Source organism: Delphinapterus leucas, chromosome 10, assembly GCF_059928025.1.
Source record: "Delphinapterus leucas isolate spDelLeu-1000000601 "Yukka" chromosome 10, BTC_Dleu_Yukka2, whole genome shotgun sequence".
NCBI lineage: Eukaryota > Metazoa > Chordata > Mammalia > Artiodactyla > Monodontidae > Delphinapterus > Delphinapterus leucas.
This window is the reverse complement of record NC_143138.1, coordinates 35,917,833-35,933,745: the sequence shown is the minus strand read 5'-3', so window position 1 is coordinate 35,933,745 and position 15,913 is coordinate 35,917,833.

Here is a 15,913-nt window from a genome sequence, read left to right as displayed (position 1 = left end):
AGCCCCCCTCCTCACCAGTCCACACACCTGAGCGACCAAGTGAAGGATGCCGAGGCCCTCTACTGAGATGGAGGAAGACTAGGAAGAGAGGATTATTCAATAAACTTGGTGAGTTTTGTTTTGGACATGCCAAGAGTTTGAGATGCCTGTTGGACAAACAGCATACACAATTGCATAGTGAAAACTGGAGGTCAGGGAAAAGTGAGAACTGGAGCTACATATTGGGAGTTATCAGCATGTGTGTGATATTTAAAAGCCATGAGATCAACTAAGGAGTGAGTGTGGATAAAAAGAGGATATATGAGGACTGGGCCCTGAATAATTAGAGATGGTCTGTGAGACAGAAAAGAAATGGGGGTGTTATACCACAATGACCTGTCATTGAGAAGCCACAAAAAATTTCTTGCCCATCATGGCATCCAGAGTAGATCTGCTTCTCTGGAGGGACTGGTGACTCTTTTATCGATTGTCTTTCCCACTTGATAATCACACTGAGACCTTAGAGCTGTATTTATCATCTACTTCTAGTAGGCATTTAGACTTAAGGCATACGATTTGTGGGCTATTGCAATCAGGGTCTCTGGCAGGAAATATGGCACCTTCAAAAAGGTTAAGTAAGGAGAGCTTCATGTTACAAAGATGTGGCGAAATTAAGGGAGCCAGCAAGGAAGTTCACAGGAAGTGTTACCAGCCTCTGGGCCTCAAGCAGAAGAGGAGAGAGTGGTCATCAGAACTGAGTGAGACCTGTAGCTATAGGAGAAGCCCGAGACAAAGGAGCCCTTAAACAGGTAGAGAAAGGTGGGAAGAGGATAAGAGGAGCAAACAGAGAATATCCAGCCAAGTGCTAATGGCATTTCTAGCTCCACCTTGTTTCAGTAACCTTATTATTCCTTTGCTTTGTTTAATGATGATAAATTTATTTTGTCTCAGTGCTTTGTAAACCTCTTTAAATTCTTTTTGGAAGAGGCTGAAAGAATGGGAAAAAGTAAAGATGAAAGAGATGAACATGAAGAACACCTCATGCCAAACTAACTCCTTTTCCTTTTTGGATAAGACTATGAGACTAGTAAGTAAGAAGGGTCCCAAAGTGTACTTAATGTGTGAATTTAAGTTTTATTATGAAATACTTTGTGTATACCAAATTTCATATATATAAATTGGACACATAATAAACATATATATAATGTGTATACATGTATATCATATTTGTAAATTATAAGTAATAACATACCCACATGCCCTCTTAGTATCCATGCCATGCAGAGTATACTTCCCCATTCTTTGACTTTGAACTCAGCCATGCAAGTTGTTTTTGCCAAATGGGTGATGGCAGGTATTATACAAGTATGGGGGCTTGAAGTGTGTTTGTCCTGTTGAGTTCACCCTCTTAATACTCGGCCCTGCCATGAGATGAACTTGCAACAACTAGCCAGCTGGTCCGAGAATAATGAGAGTTTTGTGGATATGGTCACCCAGCTGACTCACTGACCAGTTGAGCCCAGCCCAAAATAGTTGCCCCTGGCTTACCCAAGATGTATGAAAAATAAATGTTTACTTTATATCACAGAAATGTTGTGGGTTTTATTACACAGAAAAAGCTACTTAAAAAAAAAAAAAGAAAAGAGCGTTCCTCTGTGTGCCTGTGGTCCATTCCTGACTCCTACCCACCTCTTTAATCTATTAATGTAGTAAGTTACATTAATAGACTTTGTGTTAAATCATCCTACATTCCCGGAATAAATAAAACTGAGCCACTTTATGCAATATAAAATTCAAAGCTAGATCCAGTTTGGTAATCTTTAAGGAATTTTGTATCTATGTGCATTAATGAGATTTTCCTATAATTTTTTTTCATGCACTGTTCTTGAAAGGTTTTGGCTTTAGGATTATGCTAGCTTTCTGAAATAAGCTGAAGTCTCCATCTCCCTCCCATCCCCCATTTTCTAGAACAGTTGGAGTAAAATAGGAATTAACTGGTTCTTGAATATTTTATAAGACTTAGTAGTAAAACCATCTAGACCTGGTGTTTTCTTAGATCAGATAAATAAATGTAAGTGACCTCATAGCTGGTCAATACAGCCTTACCCAAAAAGAGTTAAGAAGTGGATCAACATCAGTCTGTCCTGTCTGATGTTTTTAGGAGTGGCATGGATGAAAATATAAAAGACAATTTATCATGTTTTCAGGTAACAGAAATTTTACAGAGAAATCTACAATTATATCTTTCGGGTAAAAAAAAAAAACTAAAACGAATTTGATTCAATTTGCCATGATTAAAGTGTTGTGTAGACGCTCAGAGGGAACGCTACTTCCTAGATTTGCATTTATGTTTTTATATCTTTGTTTTTAATTTCCTAATTGTTGGCTTGAGAGCAGTTTGCTTCAATATGACTTGGAGCTTTTCCCTGACCCCAGACTGGGGAGGAGGGGAGTATATGGTGGATGCTTCAGCTGCTCTAGTCAGTCCCATTGTCAGAGTGAGAGATGACGCCCATACTCATGCTTTCTTTGGTTCTGTCCCTGCAGGCACCACATGTCAAGTTCTGAGCACTGTGCTTTATATGACAAGCCATAGGAATATGCAAAGGAGAGTGGCCTGGATAATGATGTTTCTAGAAAAGGGTTTCTTGGCCTTGGTATTTTAGACATTTGGGGCCAGATAATTCTTTGTCTTGGGGGCTGTCCTGTATCTTGTAGGATTCTTAGCAGCATCCCTGACCCCAAGCCATACTTGCCAGTAGTGCTCCCTGGTAGTTATAACAGCCAGAAATGTCCCCAGACAGTGCCAGATGTCCCCTCGGAGGCAAATTTGCCCCTGGTTGAGAATGACTGGTCTAAAGACCATATTTTAGTAAGAGTAATAAAGGCAGTGGATGATTTGGGCTGGAGAAGAAGAGTCATAGTGAAAACATACCAGTTAGTTTTAGAAGCTGTTAAAAGGGCTATTGTGAATGGAGGAGCAGAATCATTTTATGTGGCTCCAAAAGGCAGAACTAAGGCCAACAGTTGGAAGTTACAAGGTGACTAATGTGGAATCTTTTAAAAAAAGTGGGGGGGGGCGGATTTTTCAGCAACTCAGTTATTCCAGAAATAACAAGTTGCTGGAATAATTTCAGTGCAGTGAGTTTCCTGACACTAGCAGTATTCAAGCAGAGGCTGACAACCACTTGTCAGGAATGTTGTAGAGGGGATTCTGGACTGAAGAGGGATTTGGTTAACGTAGATGATTACCAAGTCTCTTCCAACTGGAGAACTTTATGTTTTACTCCAAGTAGAGCAAACTGGGATGAGAAGATGGAAGACTTCGGGGCATCAGTCTAGAATGTGTTGCATAAGGTGTTGGTGCCCCTGCCCAGATCCCCTCGGATCTCACTATTGCTGTATACGCTGATGGCTTGTTTCTACAAGCCGCTGGGTGCTTTCTCTGACTGCAGGAGTGTGTTTAACTAGTACATGAGGCAGACTAGCAGTGGTGGGGGATTATTCGCCCTAACCCTCAAACAGCCTTCAACCAATTTTGGATGGGAGTTGGTGGATACATACCCCAGCTCCCTCACTCCTCATTGGGATGACTCTGAGGTACATTCCACAGAATCTCCCAGGGGTCTTCAGGAGGAGTGAACCTCAGTTGCCCACAGCAATACCTGCTCATTAAAGCACCCTATATTACCTTTCTTCCCTTTCCTGTCTCACTTCCCTGCTGCACTGTCAGTGCTCCCTGGAATCACTTCCCCAGTAAGCCTCTTCCATTCAGATTGTTATGTCAGGATCTTCTTCCAAGAGACTCTAAGGTCAGACCTAGGTAAGACCTTAGGAAGGTCTATGGACTTGGTTGCAGAAAGGGAAGTAAATGAGAGGGCTGGTTGGTATTTCACATTTAAGAGACGCCTGCAGTCTTGAAGTTTGAAGCAAGCACAATGGCTTTAGAGTGGTACAGTCCAAGGAGAATGATATTTGAAGATGGGAATAAAGAAGTTAAGAAAAGAGAAAGGAAGGGAAGGAGAGGCCATGGTACTTCAACTGAAGCAGCCTGATCAGGATAGCTCCTGGGGAGGCTATTTGGCCCACACTTTATGCTGAGCTCTGTAGAGGACAGAATCAGAACAACCAATCCAGTCATTCTGATTCTGTCCTCCAAGGACTTTAGAGACCATTCAGTCGGTAAATGTTGATTGAACACCTGCTATAAGCCAGGCCCTGTGCCAGGCTTTGAGGATGCAGAGAGGAATAAAATACAGTCCCAGCCCTTAGGAATTTAAGGCTTAGTTGGGGAGGCAGACTCACTAACAGACAATTACACATGGAGGTCTGAGGGAGCAGAGGAGGGTCACTAACTCAGACTGGGGAGTAGTACGACTTCTTCGGATTTAAATATGGGGAAACTGAGGCCAGTGGAGGAAAGCTGATGAGGTTCTGTAATTCCTGGGCATTGCTGTAGACAACGAGTATTTCTGGTGATAGTTCATTCCTTTATAGCACTGTCTTTTGCATTTGCTCTGGAAAGTATCCCCACGTGACCCCCTTGCCCCCACCCACTCTTGGCTTGATGGTCACAGCTTGCTTTGGCCTGACAACTACTGCTGGTTTGAGTTTTGCCTTTTTGTGCCCCCTACCCCCCCACCCAACTACAGGGATCTTGTGGTCCAAAAGAGCCCAGCAGTCTCTGCTGTTTTTTTAGTCAGTCCTGCCTGATCCCATTTTCTGAAGCTTCCTCATTCCCCTCCTCTGCATCTCCTTAACTCCATTTAGCTTCCAAAATCTCAGGTTATAACAGTTGCCCACACACCTGATGTGCCTTACAATGTTCCGTTTTGAGTTCTATTGTGTTAGAACTGATGCTCAGAGAAATGCCTCCTGTGACTTGCAGGACAGATGATCAGACAAAGCCCACAGAATTACAGAAAAGATAATCTGTATGTAAATCCCATCCCAAAACTCTCCTTAATATTTTCAGAAAGTATTTGGAGAAGAATCTCTTTGCAAGTTGAGAATGGGCATAAAGAAAGCAATAGGTGCTGTGTTTCAGATGCGCTTGCTCCTTCGTGGTTATGTATGGGAGTAAAGTTGGAAGGAAGGCAAGCTTTTGCCCTTTAAAGTCCTTTGAAGAAATGGACTGTTTGGTTAAAGTATGCACATGCACCCAGAGTGGTATATTTCCTGATTCTTGACAGCGGCTCAGCCTCTTCACTGGAAACTCCTGCTTCAGCCCTTGTATTTTCTTTCCAGCCATTGACCTTCTAGAGTGCCTGAACACCAAAGTTTAGGGCCCAAATGGACCCATCTTTCATCCTGACAGCATTAGCTGCTGCTGAGGCTCGCAGGTAAAGCTGGCCTCTTCTGCATGACTTAGCAGCAGGAACACGGCCAGGGACCCTGACTCTGCTTGGCTGTCGTCACCCGCTCAGCTGTTAGTCATTTCAGTGCTCTGCACACTGGGGAGCCATTATTGCTTCTGTAGTAAGTGAACGTGATGGAGGAAAAGTGAGGCTATTCCTACCCAATATCCGGCCTCCTTCCAACTTGTGTGTTGCTTTTCTAGACTTGTATCCTATGGAAAAGAGATTTTCTATCTTAGTTCTTTCTTTAAAAAAATTTTTTTAGCCTTGAGGACCAGTTGAGTAATTATCAACAATGAATACTTGTTGGGTTCCATAATAGTTTACCTTTGCAGAATGACTAATGTGTGCCAAGCACTATGCTACACCCTGAAAATCATTATGTACTTTAATTTTCTCAACAACCCTTCAGGAAGGCATTTGGACAGAGATTAAGTAATTCAGTGTTACACAGCAGGCCACTAGCAGAATGAGGATTTGAACCTGAGTCTGACTCCAGAGCCCAGGAATCCACTTATTCTGCTTCCTCCTCCATGCAGACCACTTTCAAGGTTCTATGAATACAAATAGGTGTAAACCAGTCAGAATGGCCATCATCAAAAACTCTACAAACCATAAATGCTGGAGAGGGTGTGGAGAAAAGGGAACCCTCTTGCGCTGTTGGTGGGAATGTAAATTGATACAGCCACTATGGAGAACAGTATGGAGGTTCCTTAAAAAACTAAAAATAGAACTACCATAGGACCCAGCAATCCCACTACTGGGCATATACCCTGAGAAAACCACAATTCAAAAAGATACATGTACCACAATGTTCATTGCAGCTCTATTTACAATAGCCAGGTCGTAGAAGCAACCTAAGTGTCCATCGACAGATGAATGGGTAAAGAAGATGTGGCACATATATACAATGGAATATCACTCAGCCATAAAAAGAAACAAAATTGAGTTATTTGTAGTGGGGTCGATGGACCTAGAGACTGTCATACAGAGTGAAGTAGGTCAGAAAGAGAAAAACAAATACCGTATGCTAACACATATATATGGAATCTAAAAACAAAAAAAGAAATGGTTCTGATGAACCTAGGGGCAGGACAGGAATAAAGACGCAGACGTAGAGAATGGACTTGAGGACACAGGGAGGAGGAAGGGCAAGCTGGGACGAAGTGAGAGAGTGTCCTGGACATATATATACTGCCAAATGTAAAATAGATAGCTAGTGGGAAGCAGCTGCCTAGCACAGGGAGATCAGCTCGGTGCTTTGTGACCACCTAGAGGGGTGGGATAGGGAGGGTGGGAGGGAGACGCAAGAGGGAGGGGATATGGGGATATATGTATATGTATGGCTGATTTACTTTGTTATACAGCAGAAACTAACACAATGTAAAGCAATTATACTCCAATAAAGATGTTAAAAAAAAAAAACTTAGCACGTTGCCTGCAAAAAAACCAAAAAGCAGGTGTAAGTTGTGATCTCTAGTCTCCAAAAAAGTTTACAAACTCATAGGGAAGATGAAACAAGAATGTGAAATGCTAAGTAATGCCAGACACTATCTCCTAAGTGTCCTATCAGTGGAACAGACAGTCAGGAACTCGCCAGGTAAAGGAAAAGACCAGAGAGGAAAGGAGTGTTCTAAAAGGCTCCATGGAGGAGCATGGCATCTGATCGGCCTTGAAAGGTGGAAAGGACTTAACGTAAGCTGAGAGGAGGAAATCAACCAAACTATAGCGGACTTCAAACACATGGGTTCAAGTCCCAGCTCTGACACCTGTGCAATCATAGGAAAGTCCCTCATTTTCTTTATTGCTCTAGAAGGCTAAGGGAAGGGGCATGGAGTCAGGGAGGAAGCAGAAGTTTGGAACCAGAAGAGGCTTCAGAGAAGTAGGGAAGGGGTAGGTAGTGATCTGAGGGAGAAAGGATGTTGACAAAGATCCCTCTTGACTTTAGTGGTGGTTCCATGAGTAATTACTGTGATAATCCATTGGGCTGTAGAAGTAAAACAAACAAAACCCCCAGCTCCTAATTTTTATTTTGCCTTGGGCAAGGCACTTGTCCCTCTGCTTCATCTGTAAATGGGGATAATATCTCACAGGCAGATATCAAGATGAGGTGAACTGATAGGAAGTGCCCACCAGTACCTGGCTTATTGTAGACCCTTAGTCAACATGGGCAACTAAGAATATGAAACCAGCATGGTCCATACTCGGTGGGTAACCAAAGACCTGGGAAGAAACAGAGGAAGGAGAGAAGATCTTCCTAACCCAGACAAATTGGAATGCTTGTGGAGAATTGATACCTTGGTAGGTTCTTAGACTAAGGAAGATAATATTCATCTGAGATGGTTGAATTGAAATTGGTTCCATATCCAAAAGCTGACATACAAGTTTTGCTCCTGCCTTCTTCCTGATTCCTGTCACTGTCCAGAGCTTGTCTGAACCAAAATAAATCTCTTTCTCCCATTACCTTGATAGGCTTGGGTTAAATTTACTCAGCCATTGACCTCACTTTGAGGTTGCTTTGAGGTGGTATTGACAGGCCTATCAATCAGCCAGCCTCCCACAGTCTGTTTGTAGGAGCCATTGGGGATTCCTGTCTGCCTCGCAAGAAATCCAGCTGTTAGGAACATTGGACTGAGCCCCTCTGTGAATCTGGGCTCTCCATTAGGAAGTTAATAATAGGGGAAACCATATAGTACTGGTCTTTAGCTTTCAGTCTCCTTTCTCACCAGCAGCTGCTAAATACAGAGAGAGATTCCATGGTGAGGAATTCTCTGATTCATCATGTCACCACACCATCTTCTTTTCCCATACAAAATCCATTCCCAAGCCCCAGCGCATTACTTCCCACTGCCCATTCAAACCCTACTCTTTGCTATGCTAAACTACAACTTTCCAAACATCCCCTATTGTTTCCTGCCTCTGTAACTTTGCTCACACTTTTTCTTTTTATCTGGGGCATCCTTTCCTCCCTTCCTCACCTACCTAAGTGCCACTGATCTTACACACTTCCCTTAAATATCTCCTTTGCTAGGAAGCCTCTTAGGCTTTGCCTCCCAGGTAGGGTTTGGTTCCCTCAGGTATGCTCTCGCAGCACCAAGTACATCCCCTATAACAACCCTTATCACCTGTATTACAGTGGCTTGTTTAATGGTTGGTAGGATATAGTTTCAGATTTTTGAATAATGACCAAAAATAATAGTGAACAAGATAGAAGTTTGAACAAGATAGAAGTTTGTGTTTTCCTTTTAGGCATCACTTGAGAGTGCCATTGGGCAATGACCCAGGCCCCTTGTATCTTCTTGCTCTGCATCCCTAGGGTGTTGACCAGCGTAGTGCAAGTTGGCTCACAAACACACTAGAATTCCAGCCTGCCTTATTCCAAAGCCAGCCTCTTAAACACCAGGTCATACTGCCTCAATTAGTGGAGCTGAGCTCATTGCTGACTGGGGAGGAAGATTTGAAAAAGTTAGAAAAGTTCAAGGTATATTGGGAGATACTTTGAGTGCCTGGTGGGGATTGATGGGAGTTGATACCTTTTTTTAAATATTTGTTTATTTTATTTATTTTATTTATTTTTTTGGCTGCATCGGGTCTTAGTTACAGCACGTGGGATCTTCATTGAGGCATGAGGGATTTTTTTGTTGCAGTGTGTGGGCTCTTCATTGCCATGCTCTGGCTTCTCTCTAGTTGTGGCATGTGGGATTTCTCTCTCTAGTTGTGGCACGTGGGCTCCAGGGTGCACGGGCTCTGTAGTCTGTGGCACGCGGGCTCTCTGGTTGAGGTGCGGGGGCTCAGTAGTTGTGGTGTGCGGGCTTAGTTGCCCCATGGTATGTGGGATCTTAGTTCCCCAACCCAGGATTGAACCCACATTCACTGCATTGGAAGGTGGATTCTTTACCACTGGACCACCAGGGAAGTCCTGGGAGTTGATATCTTGAAGGTTGGGTCTTATGGTGCAAGACTTGAATGTCAAAAATACATTTGATGATTGTTGTCAGGTAGTGTCATTTCTCAGGCGCATAGTCCACAACCGCAGCATCTGAAAGGGGATCAGCTCTAAGTGCCTCTTACTACTCCCCTAAACCTTTCTTACATCATTTTGAAGAGACATGGGTCAGATCTTTGCAAGGGTAAATGGAGTAGAGATGCTAATACTCAGTGAATCACTTCTAAAGCAGGAGCCCACAACCTGAGCCATCCACCTTCAGAGCTGTTTCCAAAGCTGACTGATCATCAGAATCACCTTGGCAGGGCTTCCCTGGTGGCGCAGTGGTTGAGAATCTGCCTGCCACTATAGGGGACACAGAGTCACTCCCTGGTCTGGGAAGATCCCACATGCTGCTGAGCAACTAAGCCTGTGTGCCACAACTACTGAGCCAGTGCTCTAGAGCCCGTGAGCCACAACTACTGAGCCCGCGTGCCGCAACTACTGAAGCCCATGTGCCTAGAGCCCGTGCTCTACAATGAGAGAAGCCACCGCAATGAGAAGCCCGCGCACTGCAACGAAGAGTAGCCCCTGCTCACCGCAGCTAGAGAAAGCCCGCACGCAGCAATGAAGATCCAACACAGCCAAAAATAAATAAATAAATAAATTTATTTTTAAAAAAAAGAATCACCTTGGCACTTTAACTGAAAAGAAACAGGATCCTGAGCCCCTCCATGGCCCTTGACTCTCCAAGGTGGGCTCAGGAGTCTCTGTATTCTCCCAGTTATTCTGTTGACGAGGTGCTTGTGGGCACTTTTGCACTTAAGAGACCCATTACCACCCTATATTTATGCTAACTGCAGATTCACCAACAGAACCCCTTTTTCTTTCATGGCAGAAGCATTGATCTCTCTTTGGACCCATGGCAGGGTGATTCTCATTTGACATTCTCTCTAAACTCTGAACTCTACGTTATTGCAACATCCAAAAGGTTTTGGACTCTCCAAGCCTGCTCAGTGCCAAACCTATTCTATAGAAACTTAAACACAGAGCTGAGCAATTCAAAAGTTTGAGTAGTTGAAATTAATGATAAGCTAGAAATAAAATAATTAATATTAAAAAAAATCAAAACTTTGGTTAACCACAAACCCAACCATTTTACATCTTGTAAAGAGGTTTGGAAAATCATTAGACCGCAAAACTTCCAGTGGCCCCCTGATAGAGATTTGTTTTCTTATATTTGACCATCCATATCCCATTATTCTCTTCTCTCTAATCTGCTGGATCAAACTTTCTGTTTTCAGAAAATTACCCGGGCAGAGACCGAGCACAGTGATGATAATAGAACACTTCTTTAGTGCCTTCATGAGCCATGTGCTTTATATACATCATCTCATGTAAACCCCCTTGACAAGCTGGGTATATTAGCATTATTAGTTCCAATTTATAGGTGAAGAATCTAAGGCTCAGAAAAGAAGTCGAACTGGAATTCAAACCTAGATCTGAGTGCAATTCTGAGTTACTGAACTCCTCCTTCCCATGGTGTTCACTGTATGGCGGAGGGCAGGACAGAGGAAGAGGACAAGGAATGGAGGTGGAGACACAGCTTTTTGTTGTTGGGACCTGCTGCCTATTGTCCTTTTCTGTCCCCATATCCCCCCCCTTCACATTCTCTTGCCAGTAGCAGCCAGCACAGGAACAGCCTTTGATGCTCCAAGGCAAACTTTAGCAAACAAAATTGAGCTATTTCTGCAGAAACAAGCTACCCTTCTGCATCATTTCAGAGCCTCAGTGGACCCACAAATATCATTTCCAGCTAATCACATATGCACCAGACAGTTATGATATACAATAAGTGAACACATTTTCAGCTGATTCCCTTGAAGACAGTTCACCAAATTTATTGGAAGGCACATTTATTCAAGATGACACACAGATTGGTTTTTTGTTCTGCATTTCCTTTCTTTGTTGATTCACTGTGTATTGTGTCTGAATCACTTGGCTTTTCTAAGTCAACTGAGCTGAATGGGAGAAATCCAGGCATTGTGATTACTGCTGGGAAAATGGCAGATTTGCCTCATGAGAGGTATGATTGGGGCACTCTGGGATCAAGAGCCTTCTAAATCTGAGGCACTTGAAGAGGGAGATAACCTCACATTTGGTTCAAAGCTTCTCTTGGAGATTGAGTTCATCTCCCCAAATGCTATTATTTGCTGATGGGAGGAAAATTATACTGGATCCCCTCGGTTTGTAGCAATTAGAGTGAATTCTCCTGTGGCAGGCTGGGACCTCCAGAGCTTTATTTGGTTTTAATGTAGAGTGGCTGAAAGTGGATTCACTCTTCCACAGGCTAATATCTCATTTCCTGGAGCAGATTGAATTGTTCAGAAATGAGCCATTGAGAGAATGCTTCTCATTCAGCCCTAGATTTGTGGCACATCTTTCTAGAAAAAAGAGGCTGATGTGGGGATGGGGTGGGAAGAGGCTGGCTGGGACTCTTCTGTGATGCCAAAAACTTTTCTCCAGTCTGAACAGTCTCATCCTTGTCCCCCAAACCTAACTGATGAGCCCCAGATAAGGTACATTAAGAAAACCATTCTATCCCTTTACCACTCAGAGCACTGAATAGCTAAAAAATAATGTTAGCCAGGTGCAACCATATGGAAAGGGTGCCATGGTACAAGGCCTTGCCCTACCCTACAACCAACTAGCTCAGTTTTTCATCTGTAAAGTGAGCCAGTTGGACTCACTGCTCTCTGAAGAGTCTTAAATTGATTAAAGAAGAGTTTGATTAAATCTATTTCATTATTCTGAAACAGGGTTTCCCAACCTCAGCACGAATAACATTTGGGGCCAGATTATTCTTTGTTGTGGCGGCTGTCCTGTGCATACCAGGATGTGGGAAGCATCCATGGTCTCTACCTATTATATGACAGTAGCACCCGCCCCCCGAGTTTCAACCACAAAAATTATTTCCAGACATTGCCAGATGTCCTTTGTGGGGGTGGGGGGCGGGTGGGGGGGGGGCAAAGTTGTTGAGAAACACCTTCAATAGCTCCCTATGGCCAACAGGAAATTTATTCATTTATTAAGTATTTAATATTATTTATTGAGTATTTACTAAGGCCAAAGATAACTGAGACACAGTCCCTGTCCTCAAGGAGCTCATAGTCTAGTTAGGAGGACAGACAGTTATAATCTAGTGTGGCATATGTAATGACCAAGAGAGATTCAGAGGAAGAAATGGGGGAAATTTTTTGAGGGGGAAGGCAGAGGGAGCTCATAAAACTTTTTGGAGAAATTAATGATTACATGGAACATTAAAGGATGAGTAGAAATTAGCCAGGCATTCCCAGCTGGGGAGACAGCCTGAGAAAAGGCATAGTGATGAGAACAAAGACCTACTCTCACAAAACTCATTGGACCGGGGAGATGTGAGGATGAATCAGACAAAGAGACCACCCCTCACCTCCATCCCAGCTGTGTATGGTCTCTTTTAACATTCCTATCTTGGAAAGGAGTTCAAAACCCTAAAGAACTCCTAGTCATTGTTCTGCTGAGTCTCCAACGGATGTCACTGCTACGGAGCTCTCCAGGGTACTGAACCATCATATCAATCTGAACAGCAACTCTACCTAGGGACATGCTTAGAACCTTGCTCCTTTCAGACTCTGACTCCTACCCATTCCTGCTGCCCTTGGCTGATGCCATGTAGTGTAAAAAGAATAGGTTTACCAACCCAAATGATTCAAGTTAAGAAACAAACAAATAAATGATAAATTATTATAAAGTATAAATTATGGTGAGTCCCTACGAATAGTACACAGAGTTTTGGTGACCTTATTTTTTTTTTATTTATTGGAATTTTATATGTTTTCTAAGATATCTATGACAGCATGTATTTCTTTACTCTGAAAAATATCATTTAAAATAAAATAATAAAGAGCTTTGGAATCAGAGGGCGGGGGTGTGAATCCTAACACTGCCACTTAATAGCTGTCTGACCTCAGGTCAGGTAATTTGATCTTCAGTGGTCATTGTTTACTCAGCTGCAAAATGAAGGGAAAAAGGGACAAACCTTCAACAATTTGCCTTACATGCTCAGGATCTGGAGTCAGAATGGCTTTAGATTTCTTACTAGTAATATGTAAAGCAAAATGACAATGAAGAAATGCCCTCAAAATACTGAAGGAAAAATTATCCCCCACCTGGAATTCTATACCCAGCCCAACTATAAATCAAGGACTATAGAATAAAAACATTTCTCGACCTGTATAGAAATTCTCAACAAATTTCTCTTCCTATGCATCCTTCCTCAGGGAGTTACTAGAGTATACGCACCACAAAAAAATAGTAAGTCAAGACAGAGAAGGGCATTAAATACAGGAAACATGAGCTCCAACGCTGGAGAAGGGTGAAAGAAATATCCAAAAGGATGGTAAACAGTGATCTCAGATTGGCAGTTGTGTACCAGGCATAGAGGCCAACAAGTCCAGATTAGAATAGAATGCCTCAAAAGGTAGATAGTTTGAGAATTGTCATCACCAGATCCCTACTGCTATTGATCCTTTTTTTTTTAACTTGAGGACAGAATTCCTGGGTGAGTCTAGGTGAGACCATCTGTTCTTGACTTGCCTTAATAATTTCTGATGAGGTTGGTGCCTTTCCAGCAGCATATCCTGTTTTCTAGATCAACTAAGGATGCTCATTTCGCCCCATGGAATTGCTCTGCTTTAATCTATTTCAGGAACTGGAGGTAGGCTATAGTGAAGCAGAAAACCCAGAGCAGCCTCTGGACCACATTTCTTCTGGTACTTAGTGCCTGGCCCCCACTGCAGCCCTACCAGATGTCTGCAGATGCCCAACTCTGGTTTCCCAAGACCCATGCATGACCTTGTCCACCTACCTCCCCAGAAGGGGCTCTTGTAAACTCTTGGAGAAACTGAAACCAGACTGACCCAGAGACTCTGTTTAGTTTATCTCTCTCCCAGACCACTTCATCAAACAGGGGCAACATTGCCCTGTCATCTCTAGCTAGATTTGTGCTTCTACTCAATACACATTGTTTAGGAATATATACCTAGGTAGTAAAAACTATAGCAAAAATCAAGAGAATGATTAGCACAAAAGTCAACATGCTGGTTACTTCTGAGGGAGAGGTTGGAAGTTTGATTTAGAGAGGAGAATTTGGAGAACGTGTAAGGTACCAGTTAATGTTCTATTTCTCAGTTTTTGTGGTAAGTACATAGGTGTTAAATGTACTATATTTTTAACTCTACATATATTTAAAATACTCTTCTATACATATAATATACTTGATGGTAAAGATTTACATAGCAACCAAAGCCACGCTGCAAAGTAATGAAATCATGTACCTTCAGTTAACTGGTAACCTTCAGTTAAACCTTTTTGAGTGTCCCTTCTGTGCTGGGACACTGACTGATACTTTAATATTTAGACATCCCTGCCCAGTGATACATTTTCATGTTAATATGGATTTTGAGGACCAAAAAAGCCCTCAGAAGCCCAAATAAGTAGCTGTCTAATAGGTTGTATTTCAGGCAGTATTCCAGAGGAGTTTCCATGCCAGCTCTCAGATCAAACTGTGTTGCGGGTTGTTTTTACAAGCAGTCTTGTCCAAGGGAAGCTACACAACTAAAAACATCTCCCTCCAATGGTGGGGGGGGCGGGGAGGGGGTGGTCTGCAGCTGTGGCTTTTTGTGGAAAGGTTTCACACTAGTTTATTATTCAGTGAATTATACTGCTAGCCAAGTATAGAAAGGCCTGAGGGAATTTGCTTCTGAGTTGTGGAATTTTCATCCCTTTTCCAGCTCTGTCCCAGAAAAAAGGGAGACTTCCATCCAGACACTGGCAGGGATGCACAGTTCTCATAAGCATCCTCAAGTTGCTTTAAAAGAGGGCTTTTTTTTTTTTTTCTCACAGAATGAGTCAGATGCTGACAGACTCCTAGCATCTCTTGCCATCTTCCTGTTGCCCCTTCCCCTCTGAAGATCAAAGCTCACCTCAGGAGAACCTCCAGAGGGAAGAAATAACCAGCGGAACCCCCGGGGCCAGGCAGGAAAAGCAAGTAAACAAGTGATTGACGCACTTGGTAGACAAGTTGGAGGGGCCTCCACGCAGTCTCTGCTGGGGTCACACGTGAGCAGGGGAAGTTGAGGAAGTGGTCCAGGATGGGGGCGGTGCCCCAGAGGGCTTGGGCCACAGCTCATTGTTCCTCCGGGTTCCCAGGGAATAAGGCAGGCCTCCAACAAAACAAACGTGCAAGGAGGACTGGCTATGTGTGTTGATAAACACTAAAAGAGGGGAAGTGACTAGCTGGAGGGAGGGTGAGTTTATTGTGCCTTATCACAAGCTCCTGAGGGACACCAGAGGAAGAGGGAGAAGGAACTGGGACAAAAGGAGGCTGTGTTGTTAAATGCATGGGGCCTGGAGGAGGGCAGACCTGGGTTCAAATCCTGGGGCCTCTATTTCCTAATTCTGTGACTTGACCCTATTATTTCCTTTCTCTGGGCTTTGGTTTTACTCTCTGTGTAATGGAAATGGTACTTCTCACCCATAAGGTTTCCTTGAAGGCTTGATAAGATAATACACTCTTAGTATCTGACACAGAGAGTTGGTTGGTTTTGGTTTT